The sequence below is a fragment of the Lonchura striata genome, chromosome 21 (genome assembly GCF_050655825.1).
Source record: "Lonchura striata isolate lonStrDom1 chromosome 21, ASM5065582v1, whole genome shotgun sequence".
NCBI lineage: Eukaryota > Metazoa > Chordata > Aves > Passeriformes > Estrildidae > Lonchura > Lonchura striata.
The window spans coordinates 4202513-4224841 of NC_140723.1; the positions used below are offsets into that span (position 1 = coordinate 4202513).

General features: G+C 47.6%; 1 protein-coding gene across 18 annotated transcripts in view; it reads left to right on the forward strand.

Moving 5' to 3' along the window:
• The window catches only part of CAMTA1 (calmodulin binding transcription activator 1), a 225140-nt gene that overhangs the window by 21146 nt on the left and 181665 nt on the right, over positions 1-22329 (forward strand). For 3 of the 18 annotated variants that reach the window (XM_085558864.1, XM_085558865.1, XM_085558863.1), the window contains one exon: positions 2278-21947. The exons of 14 other annotated variants lie outside the window; for them this stretch is intronic. The gene's annotated coding sequence lies outside the window, so the exon portion shown is untranslated. Of the gene's footprint in view, positions 1-1295; positions 1410-2277; positions 21948-22329 lie in introns of all 18 variants that reach the window. One more of the 18 variants, XM_085558867.1, reaches the window with a different exon arrangement.

Sequence of the window (22329 nt, forward strand, 5' to 3'; positions counted from 1 at the left end):
CAGCCTCCATCAGTGTTTGAAGCATTCAGGTGGATTTTCCCTTCCCCTCCTATTCCAAATTTTAGCTGTAATTGTTTTTGTAGACCAGGAATTGTCAGTTCTGGTACGCAGATTGCTGCTCCTCAGCAAGCCTGTCTGGGATAGCTGGGATTTGGCTTTGGCTTGGGTTTAATGCTACCTGTCATCCTGAGAAGAAGAATCCTCCAGAAACCATCTTAAGCCATTTCTCCAGTCTCTAGAACAGGGTTTTTAAAACTTGGTGGGGAAAAAAATACTTACCTTGCCCAAGAAAACCCCTTGAAGACTTTCTCCTCATAACACATATTTTATGCTGGCAGCATTTAGATGTGAATGCCCTGAGTTTCCAGGGCAGCAGTTCTTAAAAACCTTTATTTAAATGTCTGGATACTGAAGGAAATCTCCTTCCCTGTGCAGAAGGCTGAGTGTTGGCTGCCTCCTCTAGAACAAATAGCAGGGAAAAGAAGAAATGGAATAAAAATGTCTGATGTTGGGAATTGGAGTAAATAATAAAAAGAAACCGCTTAAAAGATGGTTAGAATGTCTTGTTTCTTTTTTTTTTTTTTTTTTGTCGTCTCATTTCATGTTTTGTCATGTCCATCCTGCCTTCTTTCATAAGGTAAGCACTCTGACCTATGGCATTCTCTGGGTGTAGCTGCCAAGGTGGTGGGATGACAGAGTGATGCATGCTTTGTTGTGATATTTCCATGTATTGTGTTAGATGCAGATGGTTATTCACAGTAATTGGTGTAAATAATATGGGTTATGCCTGTTCAGCTATTGCATGGGCTTCCAGGGTGCTAGAGCTGCTGAGGGAGGAGGAAGTACAGTCTTTGGGAAGGGAGAGATAGGAATTGGTCCCCGTTTCCTCTTAAAAACACAGTAAATATTGGCAAGAAAAGCTGCTTTGTTGGCCAGCAATAGCACTGCTATTTGCCCCAATGTAAAATCTGTCCCCAAGTTTTTGCTGCAGTGCTGCAGGATACAGCAGGAACAGCTGACCCTTGGATGGCAAGAGATGATGGAACTTAATTCACTTTACTGAGCTTGTTTTTCACTGAGCAGTAACTCAAATACATGTTTTCATCAAACACTTAATCAAAGAACTACACAAATGCTGCAAAATGTTTGCAAAGCAAAACATTTGTCTATTTAGATATTGAGAGAATACTCTATTGAGAGATCTGTTCCTGCTTATGAGGTTTTTCTGTTACTCAAAGCCAGAATGTTGACAACATTCACTCCTGAAACAAGTCTTAATTTTGAAATCTATGCAGTATCTTCTGCTGCTGGAGGCTTTTATCTGTTAACCTTAACAGAAGGCTGAAGGGCTGAAATGAAATTCTTGGCACACGTACAAGACTCAGAGTGTTGCATGTCTTGCAGTTCAGGTAATCCAGTTGGGGTTGGATTAACCTAATCTGCTTTATTCAACCTAATAGACACTTGTGTGTCATCTGCATGTGCTGCTTTTTAAATAAAACATAGGCAGCAGCAAATTGCTCACTTTGGTCTGTCTACTTATGAAAATCAGATGTATTGGTCAGCATAAATACATTGTTTTCTGTTAACACTGAAATTCATCCAGAGGTGCAGGATGAAAGTACAGGATAGGTCTGTATCCCCTGCCCAAGACTGTGCCTGGGAAAACACAGATTTCCGTGCAGCACCTGACCCTATGCAATAAACTGACCAAGTGCCAGCTAACCCTACTGACGTTTCAGGGCTGATGGGTTCTGGGCATGGATCCTGCTGCTCCCACTGCTCTTGTGCTCAGAGGGGAAGGGAATTCCTTCCCCCTTTCCAGAGCAGAGCCCGAGTGCTGCTCTGGCCTCGCACCTGGGCACCAACTGTTGGGGCAGGACTGTGATCCTTGGCAGCCTCTCTGCAGGGAGGTTCTCTTTAGGGTGGGGGTGAATTTCTCAGGCTTATCACCCTGCTTGCTGCTCTGGGTGTATGTTGGTTTTTAAAGTCCTTAAATAATTTAATTATTGCTCCTGCTTTAATCTCTAACTTCTCGACATGCATTAAGGACTCTGATGGCTGAGGGGTTGAGCTGGCGCCATTGGGCAGCCAGCCCTGACCCTTTTCTGTGCTTCTGCTTTTCCTCTGCTTCAGAAGTAGAACTGTAGCCCTTGACACCCCTGCATTGGCTTTGTGTCTGCTAGAGCAGGGTCCTCTGCCTGTCCCCCGCTCTTAGCTGCACATTCAGCTCAGAAAATGCTCAGTGATAAACATGTGTTTTTATTTCTCCTTCAGGTTTGGCTTGTCTGCTTTTCAGCTCTTCTAGACATTGGAAATTCCAGTTTGTGTTTATTTTCTCTGGATTCCTTCCCACAAGACAGAAGTGAATTCAGCATGGATTATTGGGGAGAACCTTGGCTGGGAATAAGGATAATTGCAGCCTCTGGCTGTGCCACAGTTTCACTGATGATTTCTTTTAAGTTACTCACCTGCACTGTATCTGTTTCCTCAGCTGTAAAATGTGGGTAATTACCTCCATTGTAAAATGTTACAGGGTCTGCTGGTAATTATATGAACGAAGTGCTAATTACAGTGATTATCCCTTGGACCTAGTCTAGATCTGGCTGATGTTCCTGTTGTGATGAACGTATGAAACAAATACTACAACTTGCTTTTCTCCATTCTTTGCAAGGGGCCTGGGAGGTGCTGTGTCACGCGATGTATTCCCAGTGAGAAGCTCTGCTGCCCTGTCACCCAGGTCCCTCTCTTAATTTCTTGTTCCCCTCCACCCTCATGTGTTACAGGGCCGTGGGCTGAGGAATTACTGATTCAGTAGTTGGATCCATGTATGATCTGATAGCCAGGGTTTATGCTGTGGCTTCTCTTTTCCTCTTGGGGATATGTAGAATGCAGCAGCCAGGGAACTGCTCCTGAGGTACCACTTGGGTTGGAGCCAGTCTGTGCTGCCTAGTGGCCTCCATTCCTTAAGAAGTTCTGACCTTGATGCCAGGAGAGGTGTCCTTCCCGCTGTGGAGATTATTTCCCTCCTGTAAAAGCCTACAGCTTCAAGATTTTATTATCAAACATTTTATTTGCCTTTCTGTTCTCCGTTTATTTAGGACACATTTTCTTTGTAGCTGGGAATAGCTCTACTATCCCCTGAGCAGGGCTGGGTAGTGGAGGAAGAGTTGATATTCTTCAAGGTAGAAATGGAGTGTTCTCATCCAGAAACTCCTGCTGCTGCCGCTGGGAAGGTGCTGTAGTTTTTGTTGGTAGTAATAAGTCACATTGTACATCTGGTAGTGATGAGAGTCTCCTCTCCTACCCAATCCCTGCCTTCCCTGGTCACAGACCTCATGGTACAGTAACAACAAAAATAATGTGCTTGGTTCATCTTGCTACAACTCTGCCTGCTCTGTTCTGCCACATCTTATTCCCTGCCTTCCTTGGTTCTGGATGGATTTTCTGCCTTTGCCTCCAGCCTCCATACCTGCTTCCCATCAGCCTCAGCCTTTCTTTGCCCTGGAAGAGCAAGGCTCAGTTATGTCTTCAGAATTTAGTAGCTGAGCAGCTCTTCCTTTCTCAGAGTTTGACAAGTGCAATGAATTTTTAACTTTCAAATGAAGGTTTTAGTTCCTGACCGGGATGATGGTTTGGAAAGGCTTTCTGGCAATGGGAAGGCAGTCTTTAATTGCAGTTTTGCACCTGAGTTTTCCAGACTAGATACTCTTCTCTGACAGCTTCTGTCTGATTGATTCTAGGGCCTGTTTTTTTCCATGACAGGATACTTGAGCGCACCAGGGATGGGAGCAATGTGCCACTCCTGATAGGTGAAAGCGGTCATTGCCAGGCAATGAGGGTATGGAAAGAACTTCTTTTGCTAGGTGGAGGAAAAAGTAGATGAGGGATTATCATCTCTCCCACAATTTGCTCTTGCCTTGCTTTAGAGCCTCTCTCTGAACTAGAGAGGCGTGTCTGTAGTGTGTCTGTGTTCACCTAATGCTCATCTGCCAGACTTGTTTGAAAATCCTTCATTTGGGAAGCAGAAAATTCAGTTTGTTCCTACAGAAGCAGCATCTATTAAGATGAATTAATATGGTGTGAGAGGCTTCAAAAATTAATCCATGTTCTTACTGCCCATTGCACAAGTGAACTGATTCGTGTGCTCTCTTGCAAGCCACATGCTGAAGGATGTTAAATTACTGTGTAACCTGGAGGGTAATCAGTGATTCAGATTTCAGATTTATCCAACTCTTAATTTTGCAGCATTCTTTCAATATCTGGGGTTTGTGTATCTTGGCACCACTCTGAATGCTGTACATTAAGACTGTAGATAAAACACACATTTAAAAAAAAGCTTAAATTGTTTAGTTACATAATAATTATAAACTTTCTCAAGTCTTCTCTTAAAAATAGGTGCAGTTTGGTTTTCACTGAGGTGCAAAATATTGTGTAAAATCACTGCAACTTGTGACAAAAATGCTTTAAAGTATCTGAACGAAAATGCAGCATCACCGTGAAAACAAGTGTTAATGTAAAAGTGGTTCCAAACGAGGTGCTGCTAAATGAAGGTTTCCTGGTTTTAAGAGCAGGTTCTTGAGCAGTGATACACTCCGTGGGGGGCAATTGCACACCCCAGGGAAGGAGCTGAGGAGCACTTTCTGTATGTCAGAGGTTGCTGCGAAGAAATGTACTCGTTTTTACTACTTTTTGTAATTACCTGTGACTGCTCGGCTTTGCGAGTCAGTAGGTTACGGATGAACAAGGCTGGCTGGTTGAGCAGCGCGGCAGTGCCGGGAGCGCCGCCGGGCTGTGCCGTGCCGTGCCGGGCCAGGCCGGGCCGGGCCGGGCCGTGCCGTGCCGTGCCGGGCCGGGCCGGGCCGTGCCGGTGTCCTCGCTGCTGTGACCTCCCCACCGGCCTCGCTCGGCGGCGGGGACGTGGCGCTGCCGGAGCTGCGGGCCTCGGAGCCGCGGCCCGAGCTGCTGTCCCCGCGCCTCGCCGGAGGAGGAGGAGGAGGAGAGTTTCCATCGCGCCCCGTTTGCAGCTGCCCCCGTGTCTGTACGGACGCGGAATCCCCACAGGAGGGTGCTGCGAAGGCACTGAATGTGCAGGTTCGCAGGGAAGATCAGGGCTTGGAGGAGATTGTAGGGCAGCCGCCGCCGCGGCTCGGCCGTGCCCGGGAGGGGCGCGGGGGAGGCGCTGCGGGCGCTCGCAGCACCCCGGTGCTGGTGCGCTCCCGTGTCCGGTGCGGGAGTGTGGGCAAAGGCAGCGGCAGCGCTCACACGGGCACTCGGCTGCTGCAGAGGCGAGGCTTGGTAGCTGCAAAGCGTCCCAGGGCTGCTTCCCTGCCTCCTGCTCCTGCCTGGTGCTGGGACCCTTCCCCTGCGAGCGGTATCCGTGTCCAACGCATGGCTTCTCTCCAGCGAGCCTTGGAGCCACCCAGCTGCTTTCCTGGCTGCATGTAGTATGTTTAGCCTGCACGAGTAGCAAAATGCACTTGCTTGCAAGTAGAGACAGTGTCCAAGTTCTGTCCTAAAATACTTTGTAGGTCGGACCATTTTATTCGGTGCAATCAGATGAGAAATAACGGCAAAACTTCCCTTTGGTTCCTGGCTGTGCAACCCTCTTCCAAATATTTTAGTTAAAGGGATTATTCCTTTTGCATAATACATACTCATGCCAAAAAACTTGTCTGACAAGGCCAGTTAAGCAGCACGTGATTCTCCCTTTAGTTGTGTGCTGCTTCACCCTGAAATTGTGTCATCATTTAAAAGTAAACAACCCTCCACCCTGGGGGCTGCACACATCCGCTCTGCCCCTCACTTTCATTCTGCTGCTTTTCACTTTTTAAATAAACTTTTGAAACTGAGAGTTATATAAGTGATGAAGAAACTTCTCTTTGGGATGGCCTCTAGGGCATGAAGGGGGATTCAGTAATTCTGTTACATGGGAATGTGAGAAGTCTGATCCCTTCCTTTTAAGGGCAGCAGGATCAACTGATGGAGCTGTTGTAGAGAGGGGGTGTAAAATCAGCTACTCATTGCATCAGAGCACCTTACGTGGAAACCTGGGACTGAGATCCGTGTGTGAGTCCCTGTGGTGTTCCCTGCTGGCCACAGAGGCATCACAGCATGTGCTGGTTCAGTACCTGGGTTTGGGTCGCAGGTCTTTGGATGGAGGATTGTGTCCAGCAGTGCTGGTGCTTTGTGTTACTCTGTGGGTTTGGCACTCATCTGAAATAGCATCTCAAAAAAACCCTTTTGGTGGGATGGGTGATCCCAAAGTTTGGCTAATACACCCTGTGGAAGAGGTGCCTGGCAGCAGTGGGGGCTTTGCCTCAGCACCTGCATGGCAGGACAGAGCTGGTCTCGTATCCGAATGCTGTTAGATCAGCTGCAGGCGAATACAAATAGACTTGGATTTTGGCCCTGTAAAGGGAGACTTTCAGCTTCCCCTGGGAATTCTGCCTTGGCAGAAACCAGCTGTAGTTCAGTGGTTTCTGTTACCAGGCAGAGTCTGTTTGGATGTTAGAAAATTAGAGCAGAAATTCCTGCAGCAGTCAGCTGTGTCTGCGTCACCTCTGTGACCTCTAACTGCTACTCCTGCAAACAGTTGCCATTAAAGACAGTCAATAAGCCCTTTCTGCATTCCATTGGATCGTCTCTTCCTGCCATCTCAAATGAAAAATAAACAAAAGAGCTTAAGCGTGCAACGTGCTAAATAGACTAATCAGCTGTGAAAATATTTTATGGGGGAATCTGGGGCAAGAGCTGTCAGTGGGAGCGAGCTGATTGGAGCTGCAGCAAAACAGCTCCGGGAGGCGGCCGTGGGGACAGAAGGGAAAGATTTGTTCAAATGTATGCGTGGTATTTTTTTACCCCTTTCTGAGTAGTTTTAGGAAATCCCTCCCTCTGTAAATTGATTACCTCTGCACATCAGAATGCCTTGGCTCTAAGTACGCACTAAGCTGCTCCTGTGCTGATTTGACTTTGCCTGTTAAATGTAAAACAGGTTTTAATCTTCTCATTTAGATGTTTTAATAGAAAGTAAATGTTTAACTTGCTTTGCTGTGGCCTCCAAATCTTTAATCCTTAGGAATGTTTTTAATGAAAGGAAAACCGTGCTTTTGTTTAAAGCACAGGGTGATGCTGCAGGCAGTAGTGCTGGTGGGGGGAATTGCAAACCCACAAGAATTTTTGGCACTGGTGGAGCCTGGATTTGGGGATTACGGGCTTAGGAATATGCTGGGGAGAGTGACAAGGACCCTATCTTGGGACAGTCTGTGGTTGGGAAGGGGTCTGTAACCATGCTGTCAGTTCAGTGTCAGTGATTCCTGTCCCTGAATTCAGAATCATCCCTGTGTTCTGATGATGTTACAGGGCTGTTGCTCCAGCAGAGCTGTGCGCTTGCCAAGGAAACCGCAAAGCAGGCAGCACCGGGTTTTGTTCTGCATACAAAAGGGGGGTTCTGCTCTTCTGAAGCCACTCAGCTTAGTTATGATTTAATTTAATGTAATTTGTTTAAAAAAAGACACGTGGCTCCAGGACACACATACAGCTGGCAAAAAATACTACGACGAAGTCAAAACTGAACAAGGAGTGGAGCACCCAGTAAGTGTGGGTAGAAACCACCTAGGGGGAATCACAGGCACCTGTACCCACTTTGGGGCAGGACCCACAGCTGTTTACCTCTTCAGCTGCATTTTCTGCCTCAAATTAGAATCAGGACTTTATTAGTATAAAAGTGCATTAAGTCCTGTAAGATGGAGAGTGCTGCCAAAGGATTTACCTCTGGGTTTCCCACCAGCCTGTGCTGCCAGAAGGGAGATGCTGCTCAGGGCAGCTGAAGGCAGACAGGCATCTACAAGGAAGTGCTTCATAAACAACTTCCCTCATTGGAAAGCCAACTGCACCGATAAAGCTTTGGCTGGGTAAATAAAACGTTTTGATTTCCAGGCCTGTCTTATGAGTTGTAGAGCTGTAATTGTGTAAGTGCCAGGGTTATAAATAGTGGGTGCAGCTGGCAAGCCCCAGCCATGGCACACCGCAGCACCGGTGCTCCATAGTGAGAATCAGGAGGTTGTTCTCATTTGGGTTTTGGCTTCTCCTTTTGCACTCCACCTGGTTTTGCAGGGACTGGTTCCTGTAGCCAGGCCTGGCTGTCCTTTGTGGGACCTGGGCCAGCTTGGATGCAGGAGCATCCTGCAGCACCTCGATTTGTACCTGATCTGTGCATCACCTGGGCTGTGTGCGGAAGGCAAGGAGAAGAAAACTATTGGTAAAATAATAAATCGACTTCAAACTGAAACGGTTCATTATTGCAGCATCAGTACACTGAACAGGCTGGTGCTGCATCACAGGTGTGTGGATGCCTGTGGAAAATAGTGTCATAAGGGGTGTCCCAGCAGTACCTGCAGTGAAGGATTCACTGTTCTCCACAGGATGACTGCAGAGCAGTTTGCATACATCCATGGGGAAACAGAGCTGCTCTTTCACTGTGCACCAGAGGGATGAGTTAGGTTTTACAATATATTAACTTAAATATTTAATTTTCTGAGTTGTCATTCTAATTAAATTAATATGCATTTTTTTCCCTGTTTCTCTTTTTCTTTTGACATTTTCTTCTCTTTGATCAAAATCCTAATAACCCTAACAGGTCACAGGCACATCAAGATGCTGGGACAGCACTAGGGGCTGAGGAGAGCAGAGCCGGGACTGTGTGTGGAGGGTTGGGGTATGGCAGGAGGACGGCGGTGGAAATGTTTGTCTTCCCTGTGGGAGTGGGGTTGAAACGCTACATCGGGCACGTGTCACCAAAATAATAAAAATACTATGAAAGCAATCAAGTATGCGTTACCCACTTGGCGTTGTTACAGGCAGCTCCTCCCTGTGCAAGGCCAAGCCATTCTGAATTCTTCCCCCGGGATTTGGTGTTAAAACATGTTCTCTGCCAGCTGACAGAAGAGTCAAGCTCGGATTTATTACACCGGCACCTGCAGTAAAAAATGACAGATGATGCGAATGTATTTAATTATCATTCAACGCCACATCTCTGCTTGCTCCGGTCGCGGGGCTGCAGCTGGCACACGCTTTAACTAAAGTCAGTGCGCTTATCTGGAGAGGGGCCCGGAGGAAGCGGCTGCAAACGTGGGTCTCTCCACACCCTCCTCGCTCACCCGTGCCCATCCCGGCCCTCCCGCAGCCCCGCTCCGCAGGGAACTCGCTCTCCAGCCGGCGCTGGAATCCCCCGGCGGCTGGCCCTGCCTCGCCGGTCCCTCCGAAGGGGGTCCTCGGCGGCATCCCCCGGCCGTTCCCACCGCCCGGTGCGATCCCGCGTCCCGAAGGCCGCTGCGCTTTGCAGCAAGGTCAGGGGGACACGCCGGGACTGCCGCAGCGGCGCCGGGAGCGAGCGCGGCTCCGGCAGCGCTCACGCGTGCCGGTGGAACACGGAGCGCGATGCGCTGGGCAGCTCTGCTGGGTGCGTGTGTGCGCAGTTACAGGGACATGCAGACAGAGATACATGCCAGAACGTGTGTGTGTGTGTGTGTGTGTGTGTGTGTGTGTGGTGTGTGCAGTTACAGGGACATGCAGGCACAGAGATACATGCCAGAACGTGTGTGTGTGTGTGTGTGTGTGTGTGTGTGTGTGTGTGTTAGTGTGTGTGTGTGTGTGTGTGCGCAGTTACAGGGACATGCAGACAGAGATACATGCCAGAACGTGTGTGTGTGTGTGTGTGTGTGTGTGCAGTTACAGGGACATGCAGACACAGAGATACGTGCCAGAACGTGTGTGTGTGTGTGTGTGTGTGTGTGTGTGTGTGTGTGTGTGTGTGTGTGTGTGTGTGTGCAGTTACAGGGACATGCAAACACAGACATACGTGCCAGAACGTGTGTGTGGTGTGTGCAGTTACAGGGACATGCAGGCACAGAGATACATGCCAGAATGTGTGTGTGTGTGTGTGTGTGTGGTGTGTGCAGTTACATGAACATGCAGGCAGAGATGCATGCCAGAATGTGTGTGTGTGTGTATCGTGTGCAGTTACATGGACATGCTGGCACAGAGATACATGCCAGAACATGGATACACACGTGTTTGCACGGATAAACGCATACACAACACATGCATACCACAGAGAGACGCGCACTTACACAGATAGACACATGCACACACACACACCTGCATACACTCACACACACGTGCATATTTGGCATGTGGGAGGTGGCCCAGGTGCTGCTGCCCAGCTGCCTCAGCCCCAGATGCCGTGGCCTCTCCTAGCTGCTGTTTGTGAGCACTGATGAGGCTGCTGGGGGAACTCAGACAAGCCTGGAGCCTGCCCAGGATGCTCTCGCTTTCCTGGGGTGTCCCTGAGGTGCAGAGCCTGGTGTGCCCTCAGCCCTTGGTCCCCTGCCATCACCCTGTGCCCCCCTGGATGCCAGTGAATGCTCCTGGTCAGGCAGACCTATGGGCTGAAACAAGCTGGACCAGTTTTGTTGGTTTTGTTGTTTTTTTTTTTTTTTTTTTTTTTTTTGAGGAGGAAAAGGCAATCCAAGGTGAGCTGGGCAATTCCTGTTTCCCTGAGGGATGAAGATTTGGAGTTGTTGAGATGGGGTGTCCTGCTTGCCTTCCTGCTTTGTAAGAGGAAAAGCTGCTGTTGGGGTTTCATTATCGCTTGTTTGTTGCCTGTGCTCACCAAACCGTGCAGGGAAAAGGGGATTTGGGGAGGATTAAAATATCTGATTCTTGCTGGTTACTGAGCCTTTTGGACGTGAGCTCCAGCAGCTTTGAGCTGCATGGAGCAGACATGAGGAGAGGTGGTCAAAGGAACTGGCCAAAAAAGAAAACAGAAAAATCTGATTTTTTGCAAAGCTTCTAAGAGGAAAATGGAAGAATTTTGATCTTGCCAAATACTTTTGACATTGGAATTTTCCTTGTTTTTGATAATGTTTAAAAACCCCACTTAGTTGAAAGCAAAAAATAAGAAGCCATCTGGAAGTGAGGGATTTTCCTCAGTGCCCTGTCACAGGGAGTCCTCACTGCTGTGTGCAGAACAGGGAGATGTTTGCTTTTGGGGGACGCTTCTGGCATGAGTATCTTGCACACCAAAACTCACTTGTTTTTGGTGGATGTGGCGTTTCCCCTGAGGGTTTTGGCCAGAGGAGCTGGGCAGGCACATAAAGCTGTGCTTGTGGGTCCTGCTCTCTCTTAACCACACCAAACCCCACATTCAGAAGTGGAGCAATCAGCTGGGGATATTTCAGAGCGGGTGGTGAAACGAGGTAGTTTTTAGTATTCATGAAAAATGCTTGTGACAGCCTTACCCCAAGTAATGAGCAGCCACCTGCAGTTCAGAGCAGTGCTTGATAATGCTGTAATTAGATTGGAGATGCAAAAAAGCTCATTAAAATTAAATAACATATTTGTCACTGTTTTAAGAGGTGCAGATTGCCTCGAACCATGCTGGTCTCTTGACCTTGAGTATTTTGGCATAGTCCTCACTGTTGAGCACATGAAAATAATGTTGGAGCATCCCACAGGCAGGTTTGTGGTGGGGATTTCAGCACAGGGTTGCAGGTGCTCACCTGCCCTGGTCAGATTGTTTGGCACCTCACCATACAGGGCCATGCTGCCAGCACCTGGATGGTGCAGAGGAACACAGGCTTCCAAAGGCATGGTATCTACCTCTTCAGTTTTTGTAATACAGTAAAATGAGTTTTGAGTTCCCTTCCTCCCTCCTGCCTGGAAAGGAACATGCAAAGTCACGACAGACTGCAATTTTCCCAAATTAATTTTTAATGACTAATTTGTCTTGTTTTCAGATGTTTTATACAACATTTTTTGTTTAAACTCCTTTTGTTTCTCTACATGTCACCACAGCGGAGGTGCGTGTTGGGTCAGGATCTCCATTTGGGGCATCAAGGGCTGGCATGGCTCTGCCCTTGGGAAGGCTGCATCTCCCAAGGTCTGGGGAAAGGCAGAGATCATCCTTTATAGAAGGGATTTCCCTTTCTGCTGCCCTAAAATGGCACTGCTGTCCAAACACTGTTGCCCTCACTCCAACTGTTGTGGCCACGTGCTGCTCTTCCCTTCCAGAGATGCTGGCTGGTCGGGGCTTCTCTTGCAGTAGCTTCTATGCACAAAGAAGAGAATTAAAAACAAAAAGTGGGTTTTTCTTCCTCCTCCTCACTCATCGTGAGTAATTACACGTAGGTGTCTCGGAACAGGAGTGTTTACAGACACTCTGTATTTTCGGCATGTGGGATTTTCCCGCTGTAGCACTTGGGTTGTGAGCAGCAGCAAAAGCAGTGCTCAGCCTGGTGCCTGGATCACCATTGTTTTTTTGGGAACTGGGGAAGAGGAGGGAATGCTCTTGAGCATAGGGTCATGGCCCTTTGGTGTCCACAAGAGGGGAGTTTGTAGCAGAACTTCTGGCACCTTAAAGATAAACTTTATTTTGTTGTACTTTTTTCCCGTTCTTTGGGCTCAGATTTGAGTGGTGGCAGCTTGTGTTGCCTTGCAGCTGGGCACACTGCTTGGCTTTGCTTGCTGCCATTCTTGTCAATGTTTTCTTTTATGTTCCTGGCACCAAATGGGAATTTTCTCAGAGCTTGTTCTGACTAATGTTGATGAAAGGGCAGAAATTCATTATTAGAGTGAAATAGCTGGTGATAGACTGGGGTTCCCAGGTGTATGAATGAATATCAGAAAATATCTGTAATGAAATTTTTTCTGCAAATCCTCACCTGTGACCACCCCCGCTCTGCCTGTGTGGGTTGAGCTGTGAATTCCACACAGCCACAGGAGTTTGGAACAGCACCTGTAGGGCTGCCCAGGTCTGTCCCCACACCTGGGCACCCTCAGCTTCTCTGGGCAGAGGTGGCTGCCCCAAAACCAGTGTGAGAGCCTGTGATGGGCAGACAGAGCCTGACCATAAAAATATAAAATCAAGTAAAGTGTTTTCAAGGCCCAGATTGAGACAGGAACCATTCACCTCTTCCTTTCTTCTGGGTACCTGATTATTGGCAGAGTAGTCTTAGTTCTTTGTCTAGGGTGAGATGGTTGGGAGGGAGGGAGCTGTGAGTGAACAGTTTCATCACCAATAAATATTTCAGATAAAACAGAATGTGTCATTCCCATCATGCTTGGAGCAGAGTGAAGGGCTGTGGCTCAGGCTTCTGGTCAGGTCCAGGTGTGTCCTTAAGACTGGTCTTAGGCAACTTCACAGGAAAAGACCCCCCCAAACACATTTGGCCTCTGTAGTTATGCCAAGGAATCTGCTGGCAGAGTAAACCCTGGGTAAACATCCTCAATTTGCTGCCTCCTGAAATGGAGCGGCTTTTGGAGTTTGGAGCCACAATTTGTATTCAAATGAAGGTCATTTGAAAGGTGTAACACAGTAAACAGCCATTATTTCATTTTGATAGTGGTACTAAAATTATAGTGTTGGTTGAATTATTTTAGTATAGGACCATTACCATCTCCCTAAAACACTTAGAGGGGTTTTATATCAGTGCTGCAGTCCTGAAATTAGAGGAAAATTAAAAATCACACGACTGTGGTAGAAAAGTAATTTATTTGTGAGGATGCCTTCATTTTATCATGGCTTCTCTTTCCCTTCTGCTATTCCAGGAGAGACATGAGCTCCCAACACCCAGACAGGCTCCCAGGGTTTGCCTTGCTGAACCAGGAAAGCAACAGCTTCCCACGAGCCAGGGCTGCCATAAGCCACCCCCAAAACTTAATTTTTAATTTTTTTTTTCTTTTTTCAGTAAAAGTGGCTGATGTGGTATTGCCTGACTCAGTGCTGTCAGCGTGTTATATTTCAAACATACTCGTGTAGGGGAGTAGGCACACACTTAAAATCTCTCTGCATTCATTTTCTTCTAGGAATACATGCAGTAGAAGTTGGAGTTAATAGAGTGGCAGTGATTTCCCTCATCGGGGTGGCTGGGTGAGGGTGCCAGCATGGAGCCTGGCTATTAGGGCTGCTCTTGGGTGGAAGGGGGATGCTCCAAAAGCTGCGTTGGAGTGGGAGCTGGCGGACGTGAACAAAATCTTAATTGGGAAATTCCCGTAGATTATTACAGCTGCCTTCATTAACATTTTCACACTTGGCTGGTAACAAATGAGGAGAAGAGCTGTGTGTGCCACTGGATTTATAGTGTTCCAAATCCCCTCCATACCTGGGGTGTGCCTTTGAGCAGAAGGCATCATAGGTTTTTTGTGGAGGGGCGTTCTGTCAGGATTTCTGTGAAAATCTTTACTGGCAAGGACTTGATTTTCAATGAAAGGAAGGAATACCCTGCAATAAAATTCCTAGCTCCATCTTTGGCAAAGTTCAGTTTGGGTTTGGATCTGTTTTTTTTGGAGTTTTTGATCTGTTTGTGCTTCAACTCCAGGGTTTTTTAATTGCACAAGGATGATATCAAGTGTATATCCACTGTAAAGAGCATAAAGTCCTAAACGCTGCAAGCTGAGCTGCTTTAACAGTAGCAAAACTGACATAAATGAAGCACCAGCTGTGAAAGGTGTTGCCCATGGAAGGCCACCACATCATGTTGTAGAAAAAGGGCATGCCTTATGTCCCTTCCCTGCCTCACAGGCCCTGGCTTGCTCCTGCTCACACTTCACTGCTGGAGCATGCGGTGCTGGCAGGGCCAAAATACATTTTCATTATGAAATCACAGGGTGCTCCTGTGCTGAGTGACACTGGGGTGGATGGTCCCATCCTTGGGCGAAGGCTGCTCTCACAGAGGAGATCCTCAGGAGCTCTTTCAAATTGAGGGGAAAACCTGCAGCTGGATTAGGATGCCCTCGGAGATGAGCGTAGCAACCTGTTCCATATTTATTACGGGCAACAATTTGACTAAGGGAGAATTTAGATTAATAACATTCAGCCCAGAGAAGTAATTTCCTTTGAGAAAGCGATTTACATGCACTCTGCCAAAAAGAGCCGTCACCGCGTGCTCTCCCTGTGTCAGCTCCAATAATGAAGTTGGAAATAACATGGGAGGTTAATAGGTCCTACTTATCTCCTTAGCACTGCGAAGGAAGATTTACAGTGCAGAGCCTGGTTTGCATATTCCCGTTGGAAATGGAAAGGTTTTTCCCAGCTGAGATTGATGAGACCTTGCAGGGTGTGTGCTGAGGCTGTAAACCTCCATCCCAGGGACACGCTCCTGCCAGAGGGAGCCGCCTTTCCCGGGTCACTGGCCAGGGACTGACTTAGATGCCAAAGCCACCATTCCAGTGATAATTATTTTTATCCATCTGTCTCTTCTAAGGCTGGAAGTTCGCAGAGACATGGCTGCCACACCGTGTTAGGGGTGTGTTGAAGCCCTGTGGATTTTCCCTGGGAGCTGCCCATGGCTAGTGAAAGGGAAAGTCATCTGGAGATGTGGTGGGAGTTGCTGCCATGGAGGGTGGTGGAGGCTGCCTGTGTTACCCCTCAGGCCACTGCCAGTCTTCTGGGTGTGTGTTGGGGTATGTTGTGTCCTGCCCTGTCAGAATGTGAGGTATTGATAATTCCGAGATTGTAAAGTCTCTGTCTTTCTGCCCCGTTGCCAAAGCAGAAGCCATAATTGGTCTGTGCTGGTTTCAAGGTTGTTTATTCTGTTTATCTCTAACATGTTCTGCTGCCCTGCCCAGCTCTGTCCTGCAGGGCAGCGTGTGGGGCTCTGCCCTCAGTGGGATGTTACAAACATTAAATACCAGAAACTCCCTGGGCTGGATTTACAATAACGTGCCAATATCTGTCACCTATGTTGGACAGTGTGTCCCCAGCCTAAACCAACGGAAAAATGCCAACACCACAGTGACACATGGAGGGCATGAAGAAGGAGAAAAAGGACAAGGCACACCCAATTTCCTCCATCTTGTCCCCTTTGGACCCCTCATCTAGAATCCTAAAATTTTACTTTTGCACCCGTGCCACACTTGATTATTACTTATATCAAACAGTCAGAGCCTGTAATTCATCCTGTAAGACTGAAAACTCTTTTCCATGGACAGAGATCACAGCCAGTATCTCTGGGGGCTCTGTCCAGGGGGGTTTCTGACCCCTGCCAGGGTCCCAGACCTGCCAGGGCAGCCAGAGGGAAGCCCTGGATTCCCACACTGCCCTTGCCCCAAGGAAAGGGGGTCTGCATGCTGGACCACGAGGCTGGGAGCTGCTGGAATGTGCTGGTGGGTTAATTGGGACTGCTCCCCTAGCTGGAGCTGGTAATAAGCCTGCCACCATGGGGGAGGACGCTGCTGCCTGGGCTGTTGGTGAGGCTGGCAGCAGCTGGAGGTGCCTGTAGTGGCCCCTTCCCCCTTGCCTGGCTGGCCCAGGGATGGCAGGGACAGGGGATGGCAGGAGCCAGAGCTCTGTCACTTCACATTACTCCTGTGAAATCCCAGCGGGCCCGTGGCACGTTATGGGCTGCTGCAAGAGCTGTTTCCTTTGAGCAGTGGAGCTGTCTGGGCACAGAGTGAGGAAAATCCCAAATTCTGTGGCTGCTTTCCTCTCCCCTGGCTCTCCCCACCGTCTTTTGGGAAAGAGCTCTGTGTCTGTTCTTCTCTCCCAGCAGGGTTGTGTTTGTGTCCTTCCAGGTTGTTCGGCTCTTCCAAACTGGGAATAAACCAAACTTTTAAAAATAAACCAAAATTCATTCCCTTTGGATAATTTAAGTCACATGGTGCCTGAAACCTCCTTAAGAGAGGGACTCTGAGAGGGAAAGAATTGTTAATAAATGTTCTGTCTGCACAAACTCTAAAATATTCATTTCAGTCAGTTATTTCATGTTACTGAGCAAGTGCAAGAAGAATGAACTTTCTGAACAGCTTAAGGTACAATTCTGTAATAACCTGAGCCATTTAATGAATGAAATATTTAACATAATTTGCATATATTAAGTGACGGGATGACGTTTTTCTACTTCTGTGTACTCTTTGTGTATCTGGAACAGTGCAGCCTTTCCTCTTCACCACTCCTCACAGTGCTTCAGGGTAGGCACTGAGGAAATGGCATTTTTCCTCCTCATTTGGAGCCAAGCAAATGGGAGCCACACCAGCTGAAGGCAAGGGCACACACAGGCACAGCTGAAGTGTTTTCAGCTTGGCAGCATGGCTCGAGTAAGCATTGCTTCTGCTGCCATTTCTGCTCTTGATGCTCCCAGTCCCACAAAACACGATTTGTTTCCTTTTTTTTTCTATTTTTTTTTTTTAATCAAGTAGTATTTTAAGTGCAGACAAGAAGCTGTCTGCACGTGCCAGAGACTCCTCTTGGCAGCACGATGCACAGGGTCTGGGAGCTGCCCAGTTCTGAAGCACTCCTGGAGCATAGCTGGGCCTGGCACACAGCCCATCCCTGGGATGGGGCTGCCAGGCTGTCCCCTGTGGCACCGTCCCTGCCTGGATGCCATCCCTGTGCAGCACTGCTGGCCCCTCCAGAGCTGTGGCTGGGCTGCCCCTGGGGATGCTGAGCTTGCCTCTGGTGTCCTCCAGAGTGGCATCCCTGAGCTGGCACTGCTGTCAGACAGTTGCTGGGTAAATCAGGCAGTTATGCAGTGAAAACCTCACTGGGATTGGGAAATAAAGGGGGGAACCTTGGTGCTTTGCCCCATAGAAGCAGAGAGAGCTGTAACAGGTGTTGAGTGACCAGAACTTCATTCTCAGCAGGTTGCTCCAGGAGGAGGGAGCTGCTAATTTCCATGTGACCAGAAATTGCAGTTCATAATCCAAACATTCTCAATTATACCTAATTAAGTTGTGACTTCATTAGGTGTTCCCTAACTTAACTGCACTTAAATTCATTAAACTATTTTTCTTCTATTCTGTAAATGGTCTCAGGAAACTGTAGAGGGAAATAAAGTGTCTCAAGGAGTGTGTATTTTGAGTATCTGTATAAAGATGTATAGATTTTTGGATACATAGGTCTCTCTGTATCCCATGGGTGGGGTTTGGGTGGTTGCACACAGTAGCAGCCCTGGGGAGCACAGAGTGGATCTGGGGTGACCAGTGTGGCTCACGGTGATGCAGGTGCATCCAAGCTGTCCACCATGCTGTGCCCTGATGCCCCGATGCCCTCACTCAGTGGTAATGCCAGTAATGCTGACCCTCAGAGGCTGGATGAATAATGCATCTTGCCCTTCCAATCCCCATTACCTTGTGTTTTTTGCATCCCACGCACTCTGTGTCGTGTCAGTCATTTGCCCAGTTTGTAGTTTGTTCAGGGCTCTGGGCTGGTTTTCCAGTCTGTCTGAGCCTCACTCGAAAATACCTTCTGTCATGTTCAAGTGGCACCTTCACACTGCTCATTTCCAGGTCATTGGTAAATATGAAGCAATAAAGGAAATATAAAAGGAGTTCAACCAGGAATCCCCATCTGTCTGGGCCTGCAGAGCTCCTGGATGTCAAAACTGCATTTCCAGAACTTTAAAGGCTTAAAACCAGAGAAGAGCAGATTAATTCTAAACTGTATCCCTTTCTTTTATCAGCAAAATTTTAATTTTTTTAAAGGTATATATTTTTAATAGGAAATGAGCCCACTCCTGGGGATGTAAAGCACAGCCTGGTACGAATATTCTGAGAGGGTCCCCTCTCAGCAGCTGGATTTGAGCTGGGTGAGCAGAGGGAGGGCTGTTTTCATCCTGCTGTCAATGTGCCTTGACAGAGCGTTAAAGTCAATATTACCCTAAAAACGTTCTGCTTTTCATAACAGGCAATTTTGTTGGTGTTGAAAATGCTTTGTTTGATTTCGGGAGCCATTCATTACAGGATCAGGGCTTCAAAGTGAAGCCAATTAGTTATAAGAGCTACTTTTAAAAAGCTTTTTTCCAAACACCAGCTTGAAGGTTAGCTAGAGTGTGGTGAATGGGGAGCCTGTGCTGGGGTGGCCCCACTGCGGTGTTGGGCACCACTGGGGCTGCATCCCCCTGGCTGAGGCCACATCCTGGTGGGAGCAGGAATCTGCAGCGTGTGGTGGCTCGCCCCCTTTGCTATATTTAGTAAGAAATGCATCAGCATCCCTTTTACTCGCTGAATTCCCTCTGGGAATGGAGCTGGTAAATAGCTGTCGCACTAAAAATAACACCTGCAGCAGCCACTGGCAGCCACGTTCCCTTCCCTGGCTGAGCACAGAGCCAAAGGGCTCCCACCCTGGGAGCAGATGTTGGGATTTATGATGATTTGAAAAAAATAACCAAAAATCAACACTTAGAAATATAAAGAGCATGAAATCGCCTGTGATGCTTAACCTTTGGGAAGCAGCATCCGTGCTCTGTGCTGGCTCCTGTCCGTGAGAAAGGACACAGCAGCCCCAGCACAGCCTGCAGCAGTGTTCTGGCAGTCCAGAGGTCACTGGTGTGACCTGACATCAGCCCTGCCCTTCCTCAGCCTTCTGGTCAACCCCTTTCCAAGGATAAATACAGGGAATCCTTGGCACTTTGGGCAGTTTGCTGTCCTAGCACTGCTCAGAATGAGAAATGGCTCTTTTCACACAAACATCTTTTCTTCTGGTCATTTTTTGCCTTGTCATTTTTTTTCTTATATGTTCTCTTAGTGAGGATTAACTTAACTTTTGGAGGTCTGAAAATAACTCACAAGGAATTTACAGTTCCCTGATGCTGCTCTGGTTTTATGGTTGTTTCCATGCAATGCCAACACACACAATAATTCTGGGTCAGAGGGGCAGTTTCCACAGATGGGGAGCCAGCTGGCAACTGCCAGCCATTCTGGGAGCAGACCTGCTGTGCCCCCCAGGCCACAGGCCCTGGTTAATCACCATGGCTGGATCCTGACATGGGGCATGAATGTTTTCCTTTTCATGCCCCCATGGAAGGGAGGATGGTTTGATGACAGCTGTGAGTGTTGTGAGTTTGCTGGAGCTGATTGCCACTTGAGAGCTGCCTCCAGCAACTGGACATGTTGTTCCTGATCTTGTGAAGAATCCATCAAAGTGACCCTGAGATTATTTGGTGAATAATGCCAGTGTCACAGTTCAATCCCCATATGGGTCATTCAGTTATGAGTTTGACTTATCATCCTTCAGGGTCTCTTCCAACTCAGAGTGGTCTGTGATTCTGAATTTACCAGGGAAGATCTGGGGAGAAGAACCCCAAAACAAAAAACTTTGCCAAAACCAAACAACCCAGCAGCACCAGGCAGGAGCTGGGGACATCAGCACAACCGGCTTGGGCTGTCAGCCCCTGAGCTGGGCCTGGGACAGAACCACTCTCTGAGGTGTCAGAGGCATCTCCTGCAGTACAGTGCAGAGAGCCCTGGCTTTCTGCTAATGGCTCTGTGGCTTCTGAATATCAAACAATTAATTATATAAATATCTAAATAATGCTTTTTCTGGCTATTTCTACTTTTTTACTCTTGTATTTGATACTGGTCCTTCCATTTAGATTTTTTATTTCAGTGGAGCAGCATGAGATTAGGGACTCCTGTACAGTTGGGCAATGTGCCTCCAGGAAGGACAGCCAGAAGCCATGACCCTCTCATAGACTGTGATTCTTCTGGCATTTTTAATGCTTAAAAGCCCTTTGTGAATTGTACTGGTGCTGCACAGCTTCATTCCAGACACTTCCTGAGTTTTTGTCAGCCTGGCCACACTTGGGTATGGGGCTGTGTGGTGTGACTCAAGGCTTTACCATGTTCTCTGTTCACAAATGCAAGACATGAACAATTCTTACAGGAATGATGATAATGAGTAGCATGGGTAATTTTTTTTAACACTAAATGTTGTTTGCACAATGATACAGGACACTTGTGTGGTATTGACAGAGCAGGGAAAACCTTCCGTGTAAACAATGGAAAATGAATAAACCCTTTAACTAATGACTTCAGGTACAGCAACTTTTCTGTTCAACTGGATCTTCAGGAAAAGGGATTCTTGTGCTTGGGCTGGAGTGGGATAGATGGAGCATGAAAGCACCAGCATCCAGGACTCCTGTTTGCACTAATTAAGATGTGAGACTGAGGTGGTGGCATGACAGCAGAGCATTGGTTGAACCAGTAAAATGTCCCAGTCCCTGCTATTCCTGGATTCCCCTGCTATTCCCAGATTTCTGGTTTTTGTGGCTCTCAGTCAGACCAGCGGCATCATTTGAATGCAGCTTTTATCATGATTGAATATGTATATTTTAAGAAGGATTTTAATTCTGTTTGAAATAAGAAAATGCCATAAATCAGCAGCAGAATCTTTTAACATTTACAGTTTTAAATGAATTCCTGGTGAGAGTCTCTTAAGCCAGATTTATATCTGACTCGGCATTGAGCTGTCGTTACGTGGGACTGAAAAACTCTGACAGAATTAGGCATAATGCAAAAATATGCTGAAAAGACAGTTCTGCAGGACTGTGGCACATTATTATGTCAGCGCATATGAGAGCGAGGAGTATGTAGAAAGGGGCAATTTCTGGGGATATTTCTCTTTTAATGATCCTTCCATTGGAAGGGCTTGCTGCTGTCTCCATGCTAGAGAAGGCAAATGGAGCAGGCCTGGTGTTCTCACCTCCTTGGGCACAGTGGTCCCACTGCTGGAAGCAGGACTGGTGCATCCCCCAGGGCAGGAGGGACCAGCCATGGCTTGGGCAGGTTCCCAGGGGATCTGCTCCATCCTCCAGGATGCAGTTAGACTTTGCCACTTGGTGGAGGAGAGCTGCAGAACATTCCATGGTCCTCCTGGTTCCTGTGGGAGTTGAGAGCAGGGCAGCATCTCTGAGGGTAGATGCTCACTCTGGAGCAAGGGAATGCACTTTGGCATTTTCAAGCCATGTGACTGTTAGAATTGTGTACAATAATTGAGGTTTTTGCTGTTATGCTGTAATTAATGCATTGTAAACACAGAGATCTTAGTGATTTTTTTTTTAATCACATTGCATATTTGACTCTTTCAGGCTTCAGAGGACAAGTGAATGAACCAGCAGTGCCAGCAGGATGCCAGTGTTCATGGTTCTTTAAATCACACGGTTTAGTCCAAGGTCATTAAAAAAAAAATCACAATGACCTGTGGGTGTTTTCCAGTAACTCAAGATTGGGCGTTATTTGTTGCTGCTCTGTTTCACTAACTGTCCCTCAGTGTGGGGCCTAAATGGAAGATAAAATCCATCCTAATCCTATTAGGCATGGGCTGATGCAAGGGCTGACTTTGCTCTTACTTGTGACTAACAGCACTTCCCAGTGGTTCAGGGCAGCCGTGGCTGGGGAGTTGTGCCCCATTATGCTCTTGCTTTTCTAAAGTCCCAGTGTGTGCCTCAGTTTGCTCTTCTCCATGTGTTTAGCAGGTGAAGGAGCTGAGCAGATCTTGTTCAGCTCCAGTGCATGTTAGTCACTGCTTGTGCTCTTGATTGTTTTTTTTTTTTC